The following is a 21,553-nucleotide window of genomic DNA, read 5'->3' as shown; positions in this document are numbered from 1 at the left end:
GGCTGGAAATGGAAAGTATCTTTAGAATTTTCTAAAATGGATAGAAAATGGATTCTGTAAACTATGGATGATTGAGCTTGATATGGATCTCAGACAAGGTTCCAGAATGATTACTAAAAGGATGCTATAATAGGCACCCAAATGACAAAAAAGTGATTATAGGACCCAGCATGGGTTCATAGAAACAAGCCCCTTGCATTTCCATTCCTCAGTGGGGGGCTGGCAGATAAAGACAATGTGCGAACATTTCCATTCAGGCAGCTGGACTTCAGCAAAACATTTGGCAATGTCTCTCATAATATACTTGGGGTTAAGATAGAGAAAAAAGGGTTGGATGCTAGAATATTTTAGTGTGTTATTAACCATTCAGAAGTCATATCCAAAGAATGGATTGATGTTATACCTGGTGAGGGCTTCCTAGAATCCTGGTGATCTGACAAAGAAGCAGTTCATAGCTCTGTGCATGCTCAATGTTTATGCCAGTGACCTAGATGAACATTCAAAGAATATCTCATCACTTCTACAGGAGACATAGATTGGCATGAGAATGTAGATATTTTATAGTAGAGCCAGAGTCTAAAAGGAATTTTGATGGACTGGAATGATAAGCAAAATCTAAGAATAATTAGATTTAATAAGGTTAATTTTCTAGCACTTGAGTCCTAAACTCTTACAGTACACAGAGGTGAAATTCGACATTGAAGGCAGATGACATTTTTAAGAGCCTTGAGAGTCTTCATAAATAATTAAGTTAATATCAGTTAAAATCAATATGGTTGCCAAAAAACCTGAAAGTGACCAACTACAATTCTAATAAAAATAAAAAACCTATAGTTAAGAAGGGCATGAACACCCTGCACTCTGTGCTGCTCAGGTCTTACCTGAAAGTTTGCATTCATTTCTGGTCTCCACATATTAAAGTGAGGTATGAGATCTGGAATATATTTCAGGAAGAATCACCAGTAAGGTGAAAGAAACACACACCCCGGAAATGAAAGAGGAGGAGGAGGAGGAGGAGGAGGAGGAGGAGGAGGAGGAGGAGGAGGAGAATTAGAAGAAGAAGAAGGAGGAGGGGGAGGAGGAGGAGGAGGAGGAGGAGGAGGAGGAGGAGGAGGAGGAGGAGAAGAATGAGTAGCAGAAGAAGGAATCATCTTGCTTGTTGAGAGGAGACATAGAGGGATAAGAAGCCTGTCTTCAAATAATTAAAAGGCAGTCTATGGAAAGAAATTAAACTTATCTTGTATGTTCCAAAGTGATTAAACGAGAACAAGTACCAGGAATCTTTGGGAAGGCTGAAAGACTTTCCACATGTAGAATCAAATATTAGCAACAAGCTGCTTGAAATGAGAATCAGATTCCTCTGGAAGCTGAGTTCTCCACCATTGGCTATATTAGGGTGGAAGCTGGGTACTCACTACAAGGGATGTTATGCAGAAAAATCAGGCAACAAATAAAATTGGATGACCTTAGAGGACATTTAGATGCTGTTACGTTATGACTCTAAGAATATAGAATAGACTTGAATAGCACATTAGGCACACTTCTGTCATGGTGGAAGGTGTGAAATATCTCTAGCTAAAATGAGGTTGTTTGCTTCATCTAATCTGGAAAAATGGCACTTGCTCTTTCTGATATCCCCAGGTCTCTGGGTGTCATAAACACCCTGGCTCATTTGAACAGGATCCAGCTACATTTTTCACTTACATGAGAGCATTCTCCAGGTATCTTGGTAATGAAACAGGGTTTTTGTCAGACGTAAACTAACCTTCCATTGCCCAATGGCTCTTTGTCCCAGGTGGGAAATCTCCCAGCTGCCTGCTGCTTGTCAGAGCAGCCCCAAAACACAGCAGTGGAGGGAGGGGAGGAGCCTACAAAGTCAGTCATTACACCATCTGTCTGGAGTTCTGGGTTAAGAAATCATAAAGCCTAGCAGGAGGAGGATAGTGAAGTACCGGCCAAATAAGGCCTAGGGATTATTGGTATATTTAATTTATCCAGATTATCCCCTAGACCCCACTAAGGCGAGGAATGGGCAAGTCTGCACATTTATTAAATGATGCTGAACTTAATGCTCTGTGCTAAAATGTTAATCACTCATTCACCGCCCAAATGTTCGTATCAAATGGATAGAACATCGGGCTATGATGGCCAATTCTGAGCCTCAGAAAGAAGAAGTTATATTTAAGGAATATTCAACTTGAGAAGTTATTTTAAACTAGGGGTATTTTTAAGGCAGGCAAACATGACAATAAACTGTAACTTATGCAAGCTAATTATAGCTTCCATTTAAAAGAAGAAAACCAGCAAATGAGAGTAATAATTACAAATAATGATGATGAGGCACCATTCTAAGGACTTTACAGGTGGTAATTTAACCCTCACAACAGCCCTGTGACATAAGCACTTTCCCCCCATTTTATAGATAAGAACATTGAGGCAAAGAGTGGTTTAAGTCACTCTGAAAGAGGCCACATGAAAAAATAAGTGGTAGACCTTTTACTTAGACCCAGGAAGTCTCCACCAGGACTGCGTTCTTGACCACTATAGTGTACTATTTCTTCCAATTCCTGGAGGCACATCCCTAAGCTCTGGAATAAAACACCAGATTTGGCACAGATGCACATTGAAGGAGAAGTTGATTCTCTCAGAGGCAGGTTCATTTGTTCATTCTCTCATTCATTTCAACTCCCATTTCTATTTTTAAAAGATATTTTTATTGATTTCAGAGAGGAATAGAGATATAGAAATATCAATGATGAGAGAGAATCATCAATCAGCTGCCTCTTGCACGCCCCCTACTGGGGATCAAGCCTGAAACCCAGGCATGCACCTTGACTGGGAATTGAACTGTGATCTCCTGGTTCATAGGTCAATGCTCAATTACTGAGCCACACCAGCCAGGCTCAACTCCTATTTCTTGAGCATCTCGTGCAGGCTGTAGAAGATGGGCCTTCTTGTGATCCAGGAGAGCAGATCTCTTACACCATTGCTCTTTTTTTTTTTCTTTTGCAGTATCACATCTTCTTTCATATCCCCAGCAAATCCTTCCACAAAAGAAAAGTGTCATTCTCTCAGATAAGAAGATGTAGGGGTGAAGAGCAATGCACAGTATAGCCCACTCTTCCACCACCTCACCCCAGACCTAGCTCCATTCCTATGGCATATCCCCAGGGTGTGCTAAGACCTGCTTGTAGAGGCTCTTGGGTGACCATGCACCTGTCTTCCCAACTCCATGTTCAGTAACATCATGCTGGCTATGAAATCAGCTATGGGAGAGAATTTACACCATGAAGTCAGCAGATGTTACAAATAAAGGAGTGTGTGTGTGTGTGTGTGTGTGTGTGTGTGTGTATGATCTTTCAGAGAGTGGCTTACCAGCCCACCACTGCACATACCACAGGCTGCCTCCCTGAGAGGCAGACTGACAAGCCTTGCACCATTCTTCTCTCTCCAGTAACTGCATTTAGAATAATGCAGAGTACATACTTGTCTTCCCTTGTGGTTCCCTCCAGAGCCATTATCATCTGTCAAGCAGAACTTTCATTATGAACATTTTCACTCCAAAAAGGCACTAAACCACCAAAGTCAGCTGACTCGTGCCTTTGCTGGTCACATCCTGCACAGATCCAGCGTTTCTTCACATCTGCTGATACCCTCCCCAAATTCCTAGCTCCCACTTTAGCCTCTTTCATCCCTCTCAACTCTGTCATCTCTACTCCTGGTGTCAGTTATACATACTTAGACCTACATTTGAATCCCAGCTTCATCACTTTCGAGATCCCTTTAGGCCTCAGTCTTATCTATAACTAAAGGCCTGGTGCACAAAATTTGTGCAGGGGGTGTTCATCTCAGCTCAGCCTGCACCTTCTCCAATCCAGGACCCCTTGGGGGATGTCCAGGGATCGGGCCTAAACTGGCAGTCAGATATCCCTCTCACAGTCTGGGACTGCTGGCTCCTAACTGCTCACCTGCCTGCCTGCCTGATTGCCCCTAACTTCCCCCCTCTGCTGGCCTGGTCACCCCCAACTGCCCACCCCCTGTTGGCCTGGCCGCCCCTCACTGCCCTCTCTGCCAGCCTGGTTGCCTCCAACTGCCCCCCCTGCTGGCCTGGTTGCCCCCAACTTCCCCCCCTGCTGGCCTGGTTGCCCCATGCAGCCTGCTGTTCAGTCATTTGGTCGTCCCTCACTAACCCTCCCCTGCCAGCCTGGTCGCCCCACGCAGCCTGCTGTTCGGTCGTCCGTCTGGTTGTTTCAGTCATGATGGCCCTTGGCCTTTTATATATTAGGATAATAAAAGTGTAATATGCTAATCGGACTGGATGTCCTTCTGAACATCCTTCCTTCTGGACAAAGCCACAGCGGGCAAGGGCCGAGGCCAAAGCCCTTGCATGAATTTTGTGCACCAGGCCTCTAGTCATTTATGAAATAGGATGGTCGTAGTTCCCAACCTCATAGAATTGGTTTAGGATTAAACTTTTAAAAGTATGTAAATCACACAGAAGTCCCTGGAATGAAAATAAGTGTTGCTATTATCATACACTCCTTACAAGCAACTCTCAAGTGTAACATTTGCCTGCTTCTTGCCCTGCCCAGGGATAGTATACACAGGGCACATGTGCCACCCTCTTCCCTACCTCCTAACGTTGCTCATATTGCTCCCTATTCTGGAAGGCCTTTCCCTGACTATCAAAGTCCTACGTGTCCTTCAAAACCATATTCAAATGACACCTCTATATGAAATATTTGCTGATTTTTTCTGCAATTAAACTTGGCTTCTTTTCTCTGGGATTGCCATTGGGTTACTCAAATGGCAGTATCTCCTTTTCCCTCCCTGTCTTCTTCACTTTGCCTGTAAGGCTGACAGGAATCCATTTATCTGGGCTAAGGTATAGAAACACGTTGTTAAAAATGCAAATATGCATTGGTTGGGACATTTTCCCACATTGCTTCATTTTCAGGTTTTCCTTAGCATCAGTTAAGTTTCCAGCATTGTGGGCTCACAGCACTGGAAGGACTCCTAGAGGCCATGCACTGACCCACGTATTTGATAGATGTGGGAACAGAGACCTAGCAAGCCACTTAGCCCATGTCACGCAGCTGGACTTAGAACCAGATGCTGTGACTACCGTCTGATGTTCTGTCCATTCCATGATGCTCCTAGAGGACAGGACAGAGCCTGACAGAGATAGGCGGAGGGACAACAGTAAGAGCATGAAGGGCTTCCAAGAAGGCTGGTGGGGTGGCCAAGAGGTCAGGGCAGCTAGGGCCAGGGTCTAGAGCAGGACATGGGTCTAGAGCAGGGAAAGAGTCCAGAAACTCAGGAGCCAAAGTCTTGGAGAGCAATTATCTGCTGTCCCATCCTGTTGTCCATATGGGCAACTTCCCTATCCATAGCCCTAGGCCAGCCACAAATTGTCAAATGCAGAGTCATCAGGCTGGGAGCCAATCGTTATTCTATTATTTAGTATGTGGACTTTTTCCATTTCCTAATGGCTATATGAGTTCCCATCCTTGGAAGAAATCCTGAAGTCTAAAATAGCCACCACCAACTTCCCACCTCTAACTCACCCTCTATTCTTTTACTCTGCTGTATGTTCTTCAACTTTGATGTGCTTCTCACTACTTGAAATTATGCTATTTGTTCATGCATTCATTTATTCCTTTTTTAAATGTCCTGTCTGTGGTCCCATCAGAAGAGAAGCTTGAGGGTTAAGGGACTTTATGTTTTTTCTAGTATATGCCAAATGCTCAATAAATATTGGTTGAATGAGTGAGGATCAAAATCATCCCATGTTATTTATATTAATAGATATATGTTCTTTTCTCCATACTGTTTCAGGATTTTCGTTATCTATTCTTTTACTTCTTTTTAAAAATATATATATTTTATTGATTTTTTTATAGAGAGGAAGGGAGAGGGATAGAGAGGTAGAAACATCAATGAGAGAGAAACATTGATCAGCTGCCTCCTGCACACTTCCTACTGGGGATGTGCCTGCAACCAAGGTACATGCACTTGACTGGAATTGAATCTGGGACCTTTCAGTCCTCAGGCCGACGCTCTATCCCCTGAGCCAAACCAGTTAGGGCTATTCTTTTACTTCTTAAGTTTGATGCTTAGCTCAATAATTTTCATCCTTCCTGCTTTTCTAATATAAACATTAACTTTCTAAGTACTGGTTTAATTGCATTCCCAAGTTTTGATTTATAATATATTAAAGATTCAGTCCTAGATATTTTACATTTTTCATTAGTATTTCTTCTTTGACCCATAAATTTTTTGGGTTATATATATACTAGAGGCCCGGTGCACAAAAATTTGTGCACTCGCGGGGGGGGGGGGGGGAAGGGGGGATCCCTCAGCCCGGCCTGTGCCCTCTCGCAGTCTGGGACCCCTTGGGAGATAACGACCTGCTGGCTTAGGCCTGCTCCTGGGTGGCAGAGGGCAGGCCCAATCCCTAGGTGCAGCACATGGTCGGGCTCAGAGCAGGGCTGATTGGGGAGTTGGGGCGCCGCCCCCTGTCATGCACAGAGCAGGGCGGATTGGGAGGTTGTGATGCCACCCTCAGTCACGCTCAGGGTAGGGCTGATTGGGGGATTGGGGCACCGCCCCCTATCACACTCAAGGCAGGGTCAATGGGGAGGTTGCAGCACCACCCCCTGTGATGCACAGAGCAGGGCCAATCAGGGGGTTGGGGCACTGCCCCCCCTGCCCCCCCGTCATGCACAGAGCAGGGCCAATCGGGGGGTTGAGGAGCTCCCCCCTATCACGCACAGAGTAGGGCCGATAGGGGAGTTAGGGCACCGCCCCGTGTCACACACAGAGCCGCAGGGCGATCAGGGGGTTTGGGCGCTGCACCCTGTCATGCTGATCCGGTGCCAGGAGGCCTCGCGGCTCCGCTGATCCTGGTGCTGGGAGGCATATTACCCTTTTACTATATAGGATAGAGGCCTGGGGACCGGCTGGTTTGCCCTGGAGAGTGTCCTGGATCAGGGTGGGGGTCCCCACTGGGGTGCCTGGCCAGTCTGGGTGAGGGGCTGAGGGCTGCTTTCAGGCTGGCGGTTTTGACTGAAGCTCCCAACCGCTCCTTTTTTTCTTTTTTTTTTTTCTTCTGGGCCAGCTTTAGCTCTGGCTCTAGCTCTGAGGCTTCCGCTGCTGGTTTGTTTGCGTTCTATAATCGAAACAATGTATAACTTCAGCTCTGAGATCCCAGCCGGCTATATTTGCTACAAAGTTTCAAACTGCCAGCTCAGAGGCCAGCAGTACAGGCGGGGAACGTTGCAGACACGGGAGCAAGCAAGCCTCATGTTCGCTTCCAGCTGCCTGGCTGCCAGCCGCCATCTTGGCTGACAGTTAATTTGCATAAGGATATGCTGATTAGCCAATGGGAAGGGTAGCGGTCGTATGCCAATTACCATTTTTCTCTTTTATTAGTGTAGATATATATACATATATATAAAATATTATATTATACATATTATATATTATACATATTAAACATATATATTAGATATATATGTTTAATTTCCAAATGAATGGCTTTTTTCTAGATTTTATAATTAGTATATTATTTCTATATTTATTTGTGTCTGAGACCACAATATGGGTGAATACAACCTTTTGAAATCCAGTCATGGGGCCTAGCACTTAAGCAATCAGCTGTAATATTACATGTATTTGAAAATAAGGTATTTTCTTCTACAGCTGGGTGCCATGTTTTAAGTATGTCTATTTGATCAAGGTCGCTAATTGTCCTGTCCTAAACCTCTGTATCCCTTCTTCTGGATAAGTCATTTTTCTATTCTACTTTTACCCTCTAAATGTTTGAAAGTTAAAGAAGGTGGTCTGTTCTTCAATGCAAATAAGATAAAGGCCTTATACCCCTAGCTTTCTCTGGTCAAGCCTCTCCCACCTTATATGGCTGTTTTTCTTTAATATTTTAATTTCATTCACCTAATTTTCCACACAAACTAGACATCACTTTTATGGTTTTAAAATCTTCATTTAAACTAACCAGCATCTTTGCTCATCATTCCTATTTATTACCTCAGACCTCTAACCAGGAATAATTTTCCTTCTGCCTAAAATAATCTTTCAGAATTTCTTTTGGTGGAGATCTTTCCAAGGTAAACTCTTGTCGGATATAGTTTGTCTGTAAGTGTCTTATTTTGCCCTCATTCTTAAAAGGTGGTTTTCACAGGAGAAAGTGCTGTAAATTGACAGGTGTTCCCTGAACACACTGAGGATGCTATTACTTTATCCAGCAATTTCCACCAGTGCTGACAAGGAGCAGCTATGTGGGTGGTCTGGCTTCTCTCACTGGCTACTTCCTCTTTCTGAACCTTTTTTTTTCCTTTGCTGTCCTGCAGTTGGCCTACTGTGGACCATGTATATATTCCTTTTTATTTGTCTTGCTTAAATGTGGGGCATTTCTAAAATAAATATTGGAGTTTTTCAATAATGGAAATATCAGCCATTATCTCTTTAAATACATCTCTTCCCCATTCAAACTTTCTTCTGGCACACTGACCACACAAAGGTTAAACCTGTGATGTCCACTATAGTAGCCACTTTCCACATTGTCTCTTTAAGACATTTCCATTATTAGTAAAGATTCTCTTACAGTACTGGCCGACTTTCTCATTTTGTTCTTATTTTCTCTTAACCTTTCTTTCTTATTTTCTAAATCTTTGTCTCACAGGACCACAGACTGGATGATTTGTTGAGGTTAATCTTCTGATTTAAATTTCTCAATTTCTCAGTCTGTTTAATCATTGGTTTTCAAAAATTCCACTTATTATAATTTGTTAAACTATTTATTCTATATAAATAATATACTATATATTATATAAATATCCTATACTAGGGGCCCAGTGCACAAATTTGTGCCCCTTAAAAGGAACTGTGGTGGGCACAGGGGTGGGTCTTGGCCCATCCTCTGCACCCTGGCACAGTCCCTCCCACCATAGACCCAGGTCCTCTGTCTGTCTGTAGCCCCACTTCTGCCACCGCCCCTCCCAAGTGCTGATGGTGCTGGCCCTGCTCAAACCCACTGCCCTGATCACCCGTCAATAGCAGGGGGAGGTGGAGAAGCCCTCAGGGGTGATTGGGGCCAGCAACCGCTGCTTGCACCTGCTGACAGTGCCGAGCAATCAGGACTGGGGCCAGCACCGGGCTCTGGCAGTGGGTGCAAGTGGGGCCATTGCCAGCAGCAGGTGCAAGTGCCGGGCAGGACCGGGGCATGCGGGAGCAAAGAATTTTCAGTAACCACCAGAGGCTCGCCCTGATGACAGCGACTGGAGCCCCACCTTGGGCTGGTGTCCCCACTCACCTGCTCCACCATCCCACTGCAGCCGACGCCTGCCATGTTCCACACTCTGCAGCCTGCTGCTGATGCCAGCCATGTTCCAAGCACGCCCCCTGGTGGTCAGCGCACATCATAGCGACCGGTTGTTCGGTTGTTCAGTTGTTCAGTTGTTCTGCCGTTCGGTATATTTGCATATTAGGGTTTTTATACTTGTATATCCCATATAATAAAGAGCTAATATGCAAATGGTCATCATGCCCTCATGTCATCATGCCCTCATGCCGTCATGCCTTAACTGCTCAGACACTCAACACTGGGGAGAGAGGAATGGGGACCAGCCAGGCACAAATGAGCTTGTAAGAGAGGAATGGGGACCAGCCAGGCACAAATGAACTCGCAAGAGAGGAATGTGGACCAGCCAGGCACACATGAGATCATAGGAGAGGAATCGGGACCAGCCAGGCTGCGGCCTGGGAGAGGGACAAGCCACCCACCCCTCAATTCCGGGTACCAGTGTCTGCGCCTGCACCTGCAGCCCAGGAGAGGGACAAACTGCACACCCCGCGGTCCTGGGTGAGAGTGGCTGGGTCTGTGGCCTGGGAGTGGGACAAGCCACCCACCCTGTGGTCCTGGGTACCTGTGGCTGTGGCCTGGGCAAAGCTGGCCCGGGTCCTGGGTGCCTGCAGCCGGCCAGAGGGAGGGAAGCCTGGGTCCCCGGTGCCTGCAAATAGCCAGAGGAGGGTCCCGGGTGTGGGGAGAGGTAGAGGCAGTTAGGGGCAATCAGGCCAGCAGGGGAGCAGTTAGGGGCGATCAGGCTGGTAGGAGAGCAGTTAGGGGCGATCAGGTAGGCAGGCAAGTGGTTAGGAGCTGGCAGTCCAGGATTGCAAGAGGCAGTCAGACATCCCCCAAGGGGTCCCGGATTGGAGAGGGTACAGGCTGGGCTGAGGAAACCCCCCCCCCCCCCGCATGAATTCCGTGCACTGGGCCTCTAGTAGGTAATAAAAGGCTAATATGCAAATTAACATAACAGCAGAATGACCGTGCACTGACCACCAAGTAGCAGACACTCAATGCATGAGCTGCTCCCTGGTAGTCAGTGTGCTCCCACAGGGGGAGCTCCGCTCAGCCAGAAGCTGGGCTCATGGCTGATGAGTGCAGCAGTGGTGGCGTAGCCTCTCCCGCCTACGCAGCAGTGCTAAGTATGTCTGACTGATGGCTTAGGTCCGCTTAGGGGAACAGGCCTAAGCCATCAGTTGAACATCCCCCATGGGCTCCCAGACTGCGAGAGGGCGCAGGTCGGACTGAGGGACCCCTCCCCCTTGCCCCCGCCCCGAGTGCACAAATTTTGTGCACCAGGCCTCTAGTTAAATATAATACTGAATAAATACTAATAACTACTAAATATAATACAGAATATACCTAGTGGTGACCCAGGACTCCTTTAAATTACATTTTGGTGTATGTGAAATTTCTTCAGCCCCCCACAGATAGTGTGAATTCAGACTGAAAACTCTCATAAAGGTTGGCTTCTACTTACACATCTCGTGGAAAACTTTCTTTTCCTCCACCCAGCACCTAGGATTGTGACAGACACATTTTCTAGTTGCCCCTTTCTGTGTGGTGAAGATTATTTTGCATTAATCTAATGGAACCTATAGTTCCTTGGGCTCCCAGTTGACCATGTGGGGGGTAGAGACAGGGAGTGAATGGTGTTTTTCCATTTATTTCTCACCATGGGGAAGCCCTAGATCAGGGGTGGGCAAACTTTTTGACTCGTGGGCCACAATGGGTTCTTAAACTGGACCGGAGGGCTGGAACAAAAGCATGGATGGAGTGTTTGTGTGAACTAATATAAATTCAAAGTAAACATCATTACATAAAAGGGTACGGTCTTTTTTTTCTTTTTTAGTTTTATTCATTTCAAATGGGCCGGATCCGGCCCCCGGGCCGTAGTTTGCCCACGGCTGCCCTAGATTCTATGTTCTGCTCTTCAAACCCTGTGAGGGCATCAAAAATAAGAGCTCAGGTTTTCTAGGTTTAGCAGTAAGTCCTGGGGAGATTTAGTATTCACTTATTTTCTAGTGCCCCTTATTTACTTTGTTTAACTCACTACAACCCTAGGAAAAACATCAGACCAACCCAAATTGAAGGACATTCTACAAACTACCTGACCAGTCCTCTTCTAAACTGCCAAGGTTATGAAAGACAAGAGTAGACTAACGTGACATGACAACTCAATGCATTGTGGTCCCTGGACTGGATTCTGGGATGGGCAGAGCTGGTGCATGCTGTACAAAGCCTGAAATTTAGCTGATAGTAATATACCAGTGTCAGCATACTAGTTTTGACAAATGAACCACAGGAATGTAAGATGATACCCTAGGGAAAACTGAAACTGGAACTCTTTACTATTTTTGCAAATTTCTATACACCTGAATTTATTATAAATTTAAGAAGTTTATCTAAAAAGGAAATTCTGATGATATCTTTCTTTTATTCCAGATCAGTAGTACATTTAAAAAGATGTTTCATTTTTTTAAAAATCAATATTTTAGTTGTTTCATTAGTGAGAGCCCTGTAAGGACTCTACCATACCTGCCATACCACCAAAATAAAGTCCAAATGAGGCCATTTTAATAAGTAAAATGTTAGGGGATCAGAGTAGAATGTGCTTAAGGAAGCAGATCCCAGAACAGAAGGGACATTTGAGAGAACACAAATGTTAGCAGTGATAGAAAAGTAAGGTCAGCTCACACTTATCCATCAACAAAGGGAAGTTAATCAAACCCACTATCTGTACATAAAAATTACATAAGACCAAAAAAAAAAAAGTTCACTTCTTGCCTTGAATAAAGTTTATTGTGGGTTGAATATTGTCTCCTGAAAATTCCTATGTTGAAGCCTTCAACTCCCATACCTCAGAATGTGACCTTATTTAGAGACTAGAGGCCCGGTGCACAAAAATTTGTGCACTCTGGGGTGAGGGGGTCCCTCAGCCCAGCCTGTGCCCTCTCACAGTCTGGGACCTCTCGGGGGATGTCCACCTGAGGGCTTAGGCCCTCTCCCTGGGAGGATCGGGCCTAAGCTGGCAGTCAGACATCCCTCTGGCAGCCCGGCAGTCCTTGGGGGATGTCCACTTGCCAGCGGGGAGCAGGCCTAAGCTGCAGTTGGATATCCTTAGCACTGCTGAGGAGGTGGGAGAGGCTTCCGCCACCACCGCTGTGTTGGCAGCCGTCAGCCTGGCTTGTGGCTAAGCAGAGCTCCCCCTGTGGGAGCACACTGACCACCAGGGGGCAGCTCCTGCATTGAGCATCTGCCTCCTGGTGGTCAGTGTGTGTCATAGTGACCAGTCATTTCCAGTTGTTCTGCTGTTAGGGTCAATTTGCATATTACCCTTTTATTATATAGGATAGAGGCCTGGTGCACGGGTGGGGGCCAGCTGGTTTGCCCTGAAGGGTGTCCCGGATCAGGGTGAGGGTCCCGCTGGGGTGCCTGGCCAGCCTGGGTGAGGAGCTGAGGGCCATTTTCAGGCTGGCCATGCCCCCCTGGCGACCGAAGCTCCCAGCCTCTCCTTTTTTTCTTTTTTTTTTCTGGGATTTATTTATCTTCTATAATTGAAACTTTGTAGCCTTGAGCAGAGCCCAGGTCCAGCCAGGGCTGGCGGGAAGCTTGGCTTCCTCCATCCCTGGGGCAACCCAAGCCTCCTGCTCACTCCAGCTCTGTGGCCACCACCATCTTAGTTGGGTTAATTTGCATACTCGTTCCTGAGGGTCTTTTGGGCATGGCAGGTGGGCGTGGCAGGTGGGCGTGGCTTGATTTGCATGTTTCTCTTTTATTATATAGAATGGGTAATCCTTATAAGGTAATCAAGTCAAAATTAGGTCATTAGGGTAGGCTAGAATCCAATCTGATTGGATTCCATAAAAAGAAAAAATTTGGACACAGACACATGCACAAAAGGAGAACTTCATGAGAAGATGAAGGCAGAGATCTGTGGAATGCATCAACAAGCCAAGGAATGTCAAACCACTAGAAGCTGGGAGAGAGGCATGGCACAGATTGTCCTCATAGCCCTCAGGGGACCAGCCCTGCCCACACCTTGATCTCAGATTTCTAGCCTCCAGAACTGTGAGACAATGCATTTCTGTTGTTTAAGCCCCTCAACAAGTGATGCTTTGCTATGGCAGCCTTAACAACCTAATGCAGTTATTCCCTAGAACTCCACTCTTCACGGTAGGAGAGACAGCCCCCTGGATGTGCTGTGTGGAGCTAGGTCGGACCACATATTCTTGAACTGTTTGGAATAACCTGGAGCAGGGGAGAGGGATCATGTGACTTGGAATTTATTTCTACCTCTTGTAACATTCCCAGAACTGAGCAATGTCCTCTTCTATTACTATTTCAGTTTCACAGAGAGGTTCTAGAATACCATTGCTTATTTCCTTCAAAGTGCTCTCTACCTGAGAAATCTTAATGTTCCCATTGACACTGCACATTTAAAAAGTTCTGAAGTCAATCTGCAGAGTTCTGGCTTTTAAGATCCAAAGACTGGTTAACCAATAAGGACATAATGACACAGAGAGACGCTTCAGCCAAGTCCCACAGCCAACTGTGCCAGAGACCAGAATAGAATCAAGACTCCACAGCAGAGCATGGTCCAGGGCTCAGATGACCTCCAACAGTTCACTCTGAGGTAAGGGCCAGTGGGTAGAGTTTTCCAGCCCAGGAAGCCTCTATTGTCTCTGACAGCCCAGTGAAGCCCAATTCTAGTCTCTCACAAGTTAAAAATTTAAGCAAGGTATGGGTTAACCCAGAACTTACCTAGAAAGGGTCTGAAATCACAGAGTGATAAAGACTTGCTAGATTCTCAGAACCTCCAGAAGAGCAAATGTAGTATGTCCAGAAACAGACCCAACTCCTCTAAAGAAGACAGACCTCTTCCCTATTGTCAGGTGTGTATCCCCCCACACCTCCCCTCCCTTCCATGTTATAGTATTAGAAGCAAAAGAGAAGCAGACACGGCAGAGATTTCTGAACTAAAAAGCTTTAGAAGGGGGGGAGGGTATGATTAAAGCATTATCACACACTAGTCTTTAAAAATGCATGTAAACATCACATGTCACAGGGTTGCTCAGCCCACACAAAACCCTCCTCTGGATTTTGAATCTTGGCACTGACTTGTCTCCAGCTAAGCTTTCCCCAGGCCTCACACTAGACCTCCTCAGCACAGAATGGGTGTCGGGGAAAGCACATCGACTGTGATCCTCTCAGCATCTATTGACCCATTCCTTCTTTCTCATCCACAGCGCTGATGCCAGCTTCCTCCAAACCAGTGCTGTCCAACAGGGAGGTGGTGGGAGCCACAAAGACAGACCATGCAGAGAAATTTATACTTAGCACCCCCTTCTAAGAATGTGAAAAGAAACACATAAAGTGAAGTTTAATGATGTTCTCTATTTATCCCAACTTATCAAAAATTCATTTCAATATGCAATCAATGTAAAAAGTTGTTAATGGGATAGTTTGGTCTTTTAGAGTGTGTATTTTATACTTACACCACATTCGATTAGGACTAGCCACATTTCAAGAAGAGAATAGCAACCTGTATCTCATGGCTACCATATGGAACGGTATCAATCCAAGACTTTCTAGTGATCTCACGGCTTTAAGTCTTGGCAAGTTGCATGAATTCAGAGGACAGCCATTTTCGTTCTCACATATTTTATTTTTTTCAGTGGGGTTCATGAAAGAACGTTTCAATAAAAATTTCCCCCCAATTAATACTTATTGAACTCAATTTCCTGCCTTTTCATATCCAGGCCTCTGCCTGAAGAAACACCGACCCCCTTCCATTTCTCCATTTGCTTTAAGGACACCCATGTTCTTCTCCCGTTCAGCAGGCAGTTCTTCACTGAAGCAAAGTGGAAAGGTGGCTTCCCTGAGACTCCGTGGGCAGTTTGCCCATTCCATGGCACTGCGCTTACTTGAGAACATGTGGCCTCTCCTGTGAGATTGAATGATTTTAAAAAAGAAGGCATGTGTCTTCCTTCTGTGTACCTCATAGTCAGCACAGCTCTGACACAGACTACTCATGACATGCAGCCTGGTTCCCCTGGATTGGATGGCCAGAAAGAGGAAAAAATGATGAAGAGCAAGCAAGACAAAAGCCACAGTGTCTTGTAGACCCTAATCTTGGAAGTGACACACTTATCACTTTTGCCATATTCTCTCTTTTTTTAAGAAAATATGTATTTTATTTATTTTTTTACAGAGAGGAAGGGAGAGGGATAGAGAGTTAGAAACATTGATCAGCTGCCTCCTGCACACTCCCCACTGGGGATGTGCCCGCAACCAAGGTACATGCCCTTGACCAGAATCGAACCTGGGACCCTTGAGTCCGCAGGCTGACACTCTATCCACTGAGCCAAACCGATTAGGGCGCCATATTCTCTCTTGCTTGCACAGATCACACCTGGCCCAGTGTGGGAGGGGACAACACAAGGTGTGAGTCTCAGGAGGTGGGGATTCTTGGGCGCTGTCTTGGAAGCTGGTAAGAAATGGAATACAATACCTCTAGGCAGAGGAAACAATCATGTAGTCCTTGATGGCACATAAGTCATTGACTTTAAGATATTATGCAACTAACAAAGTCAAGCCCTTCCCATTCTTGGCAAATACATTGTCCTGTCCCACTGACTCTGTCTCAGTGTTCATGCTATTGAATTATTTCTTGCATGCTTCAGGGCCACTTCACAAGAGTCATCTCGGTAAGTGAGCCCCAACGTCTGATACGTCAGCAACCTCCACCGACAGTGCATAAGTGAGCCTTGATATGTAAAAACAGAGTTCAGTTTGTCAAGTTTTTCTCAATTTTCTGAAGCTCTAATTCAAAGAGGAAGTTATATACAACTAGGCTTTTGGAAACGGAAAAGTATTAACCAAGCAGAAATTGTAAAGAAACATAAAGGAAACAATTGTTTCACAAGTTGAAAAAATGCTGAAAATTTATCTCAAGATAGGCAATAAGATTTTGGTATTAACAGTAATACTAACATAAATTCAATGTTATATGTTTTAAGTTGTAATGTTATTGTATGGATCTAAAAGTCTTGGTAGGCAAACGTTGTGTCCATTTTCTGAATGTTGAAAGCAAAATAGTTTTGCCACCCTATTGATAAATAAAAAAGGGCAAACAGGCATAATATCCACATAAAAACTGTACCACAGAGAACCTTCAAATGTAAATTATTAAGTACACTAACATAATGAGGTGTCTGGGGTCTCTGAGGCCCACAACTCCATATTGTGAACACTACTGATTTGCCTACTTTAATAAAACTGTATCCTATTAGGAAAAATGTTTGACTATAAATTGTAACATTTGTGTATGTTTTATATACATGCATGTAGAAAATTTAAAAACATAAAATTAAAAATAAATATAAATTCTATTTTTTTATTCCCGTATCATCTTATAAAGCTCACTTTGGAGACCACTGCCTTAGACAAAATTACCCTCCACTTATTCAGTTGGACTTGCCATTGGGACATGTCTAGCGGGTGGGATTGGGATAAGGGGTTGGGGGGGGGGGATTCTCCCCTAGATCTGTTCATACTTAAATATCCATCTGTATAGGAACATTTAAGGAGCTCCATGATGGGCAAAGTGGGCTGAGCTCTAATATCTATGGATTTGTGGAATATAACAGAATGTCTGATGATCAGTAGCAGTTCCAGATGGAAGCTGGGTAGAAAGAGAGAGCAGTGAGTCTCAGAGAGGGAACTTAGAGTAAAGGGTGAGAAGAGGGTAAATGCTGGGATGGAGGCATAAGTATGAGTTGATAGAGCCAGACTACATTCAGTCCAGGCAGTTTTACTGCAAAATTCCTGCCAATTTAATGTAGAACTGGGGGAGGGAGGGAGTATTCTACCTCACTGTGGAGACATTATCTAGACAGATCGACAAAGATCTACTGAGAGCATGTAGGGGTTACTGCTTGATGGGAGCCCATCCCTACAGATCTGTTAGGGCTTGACCTGGGAAGTCAAAGCTCAGACCCAGCAGGGCACCAGGAAAGTCTTTACACAGATCCAAGAACTCCTGGTCCTAAGTGCTCCAACCTAGGACTTGTCTCTTACCTCCCAAGGGTGACTGGTGTTGGGGCTGAGGGAGATGCTTGCTCCAGTTTCTCTGCCTTTGGGAGAGGGTGAACCTGTTTTCACCAGCAGTGTCACCTCTACCTGCAACAGCGGTGGGAGAAAGGTTCTAACTGCAGGTGACACCCTAGTGGAAGTTTCCCACTCAGAGCCATTGTGTGGTCCTGGCCTGGCCAGAGATAATTTCTTAAATGACAAGAACTGATTTCTGGACACATGTGAAAACCCTTAAGGATTCTCAGGCGTGTGTGTGTGCGTGCGTGTGTGTGTGTGTGTGTACGCACGCGTGCGCACAGGATTTAAGAAAATCTTGGAAGCAATTCAGTTTTCTGCAGTTAGGGGACTACTTTTACAACCATGGTTTCACTTGTATGAGCATGCAAGTGAGACTGGGACATTTCTGTTAAACAAACAGCATGGACCTTTTTGCTAGAGCCACAAGATGAAGTCTGAGAATAAATTAAAAAAGTAGAGCTATAAATTCTGGCTACCTCACCAGATATCTCACAACTTGCTAAAATAAATAATGTAGCGGCAACTAGTGCAATAGCTCTGTTTCAGACCATCACAAAAACATCTGTAGGAAAATAAACAATCCCATGCCTTTGGCCGAGAAGTTGGACCAAGTAATCAGCCGCCAGTATGGAGGCGTTGACACACCCATTCTTCTCGCCCTGTCGAGACCTCACTAAAATGCAGACAAGAAATAAAATGTGGCTCAAACCCATATGGCCAAAGAGACATGAAGAGGAGACAACAAAACTGAGAGCTGGAAGGTAGATTGCAGCTTACTCTGCAGACCAGGGAAAGCAGACACTCCAGGCTGCAGCAGAGCAAGTCATCAAAACTAGCTATTTTCCCAGGAAGAATCCTGGAGAAACCTATGTGTTTCATTACCGGTCCCTCAGAAGGCCAGGAAAATAGCAGGCCTGGTTGGAAGACTTAGTAAAGAGCATCTGCTCCCCCAGACTCTGTCTCCCACTTTCTACAATCAGATGAGGATCCCTCTCCCATTGCCTCAAAAGACTGGAAGGTTAGAGAGGTAAACAAGATAAATTTTGGACTCCAAATAGCTGAGTGCAGAATGAGATCTTGATTGCAAAAAGGACACTTAGATGAAAGTCTGCACTCTGCATAGGTTTTCCTCCACCTTGACTAGTATAAGATTGGCAGCAAGGTAAAAGGTTAATGTGGAGCTATTTGGTGTGGTAGCCACTAGCCACAAATGGCTATTTATGTTTAAAATAAATAACATTAAATAAAATTTGGAACTTACTTTTTTCAGTCACAGTAGCCACATGTGACTACTGGCTACCATTTTGGACAGCACTGATATTGAACATTTCCATCACCACACAGTTTCTGTTGGACAATAGTAAATTAAATAACCCACTCTGAGGAAACTGACCAGGCTGAGAAAAGACCTACAGGGACTAACATTTGTTTATCATCCGGAGTGAAACCTAACAGTTAACAAGACCCACTCATGCCAACAGAGCTGCCAATCTGAAATGCAGTGTCTAATTTTTAAAGATAAATTGGCAAGTTTGAATGAGGAAATTCCCAACCATGAAAAGACATAAGGGGGTAATATGTTTTATCCATGAAAGAAAAATAAGAGAGTATAAAAATATGATAGGCAAATAATAAATGGAATGGATTAGATGGTAAAGTCTCTTGAGACATCAAACAAAATAAGAGTTGAAAATAGAAGAGGAAACTAAAGTAACATACCTGTCTATGAGATTTGTCTTTCAACTAAAAAGAGTTGAGAGAGAGAGAGAGAGAGAGAGAGAGAGAGAGAGAACAAAGCAGAGGAAGAAAATTGCCAAAGAAATAACAAAATGAGATTCTCCAGAACTTTTTTGAGTGCTGGGGATAAAGAGAAGACTCTCAAGTGTTCTGAGAGCAAAAACAAGTCACATACAAAGGAACGGGCATCAAGATCACACTCGTTCACACCTGTGTCATCGAAAGGGACTCTGAAAGCTAGAAGACAGAACGACATCTCCAAAGTGCTAAGGAAAAATGACCTTCAACCTAAAATTCTATACCCCAACATGGAGGTAGAATAAAGACATTGTCAAACAAGCAATGGGGAGGCACAGGGGGAGGAACTACTCCTGAACCTGGAGAGACAGCTGCAGCCAGGAGACAACCACGTGACAAGCACCGCCAACTCACAGCTCTACAAGGATGAGCTGGGGAATAAACACCCCTACTTCCTTTTCCTTTTCCTCCCACTCTACTTTTGTAATTTCCATGGACCAAAGTCAACTGGAAGGCAGGGGGCAAGGAGCCTATTGATGAAGTCTCCAAGGCACAGAGCTCTGGAATGACAGCTGGAGAACCCCTGTATGTACTCTTGCTAAGGAGGCCAATGAAAGATACGATTCAGTACAATGGGAGAATAAACCAAAGAAGAAAAGACACAGGATCCTGGAAACAAAACAGAAAAAATAAAAGAAAAAAAAAATCTCAGAATAATAGTGAAGGGAATTTCCTAGAAAATAGCTACGCTGTGTCCCAAAAGAGCAAGATTCCAAATGGGAGAAGAGAGAGTGCTCTTGAAGAGTGGTGCCAAGAAAAGAAAGATAAAGTTGAAAGAAGAGTTGGCATGTTTAGGAATTAAGAAATTAACAGCTTTATCTGACAGTTTAGAGGTAAATGAATGATGGATACAGTTTTAAAAATAAGCAAATGAGAGGAAAGTGGCAGTTACTCACTCCAAAAAAAATTAAAAGCTGTATATAAAGGAACTATAATTATGATTTATTATAACATTCATTATAGTATATCATGGAAAGCAATATTTACATAGGAGAATATTGGCCACCAAAGATGTTCATGTTCTAGTTCTCGGAACCTGTGAATGCTATCTGCATGGCAAAGGGATTTGCATGTGTGATTAAATTAATATTGAGATGAGGGATTGTCTTGGAGGATAAGGCTGGTCCCAACGTGATCACAAGTGAGAGGGATACAGAAGGGTCAGAGTCAGAGAAGGAGATATGATGAGTGATACAACGATTCCATGCACCATTGCAGGCTTTGAAGATGAAAAGAGGCTAGAAGGTGAGGACTGCAGGAGCTTCTAAGAGCTTGGAAAGGCAAGAAACATATTCTTCCCTAGGGCCTCTGGGAGGAATGCAGCCCTGCCAACACCTTGGTTATAATCCAGGAGGACCCATGTCAGACTTTCAAATGTCTAGAACTATAAGAAAATAAATCTGTATTGTTTTGAGCCAGTACTTTTGTGGTAATTTGTTACAGCAACAATACAAAACTAATACACTAGGCATAGTAATATAATTCAATAATACAGGGTTGAACAAAAGTAGGTTTACAGTTGTTCATATGGAAAATAATACAATAATTAATAAATAAGAACCAAAGAATAAAATCTGTGTTTTGTGGCCCAAACCGGTTTGGCTCAGTGGACAGAGCGTCGGCCTGCGGACTGAAAGGTCCCAGGTTTGATTCCGGTCAAGGGCATGTACCTTGGTTACGGGCACATCCCCAGTAGGAGGTGTGCAAGAGGCAGCTGATCGATGTTTCTCTGTCATCGATGTTTCTAACTCTCTATACCTCTCCCTTCCTCTCTGTAAAAAATTAATAAAATATATATTTTTAAAAATCTGTGTTTTGTGTACTCACAACTGTAAACCTACTTTTGCCTACCACTATATTATTTAATCAAACATTTTTGAAGAATTTATGGTGATTTTAAAATATGTCCACAAATTCTTTGACATTATTTTTTCTCAAAAAGGCCTAATTGTCTTCCCTTTGGTGATTCACTTCTAATGAATAGGAGATATCAGAAGTGATGGTGTGTGACCTCTGGGGCTTTAGCTCACACTTCTTGGAGCACTCATTCTGGGGAAGCTACTTGTCATGTCATGAGGACACTCAAGCAGCCTGTAGAGAGGCACAAGGGCTCTGGCCAACAATGAACACAAAGTGGCCATCCATGTGAGTGACCTTGAAATCAGATCCTTTAGCTCCAGAACCCCCAAATGCCTGACCCATGAAAACTGTGGGATAGCAGATGTTTATTATATGATGGCACTAACTTCTACAGTGATC

The 21,553-nt window shown here is 44.4% G+C and overlaps 1 pseudogene; it reads right to left on the bottom strand.

The window, feature by feature from the left end:
* The window catches only part of LOC139002468 (heat shock protein HSP 90-beta-like), a 144,617-nt pseudogene extending 135,213 nt beyond the window's left edge, over positions 1-9,404 (bottom strand).
* Between the last annotated feature and the right edge of the window lie 12,149 nt (positions 9,405-21,553).

Source organism: Myotis yumanensis, unplaced genomic scaffold (assembly GCF_028538775.1).
Source record: "Myotis yumanensis isolate MYYU_CA2020_CCGP unplaced genomic scaffold, mMyoYum1.0.hap1 SCAF_2, whole genome shotgun sequence".
Classification (NCBI taxonomy): Eukaryota; Metazoa; Chordata; class Mammalia; order Chiroptera; family Vespertilionidae; genus Myotis; species Myotis yumanensis.
This window is presented reverse-complemented; position numbering and strand designations above follow the sequence as displayed.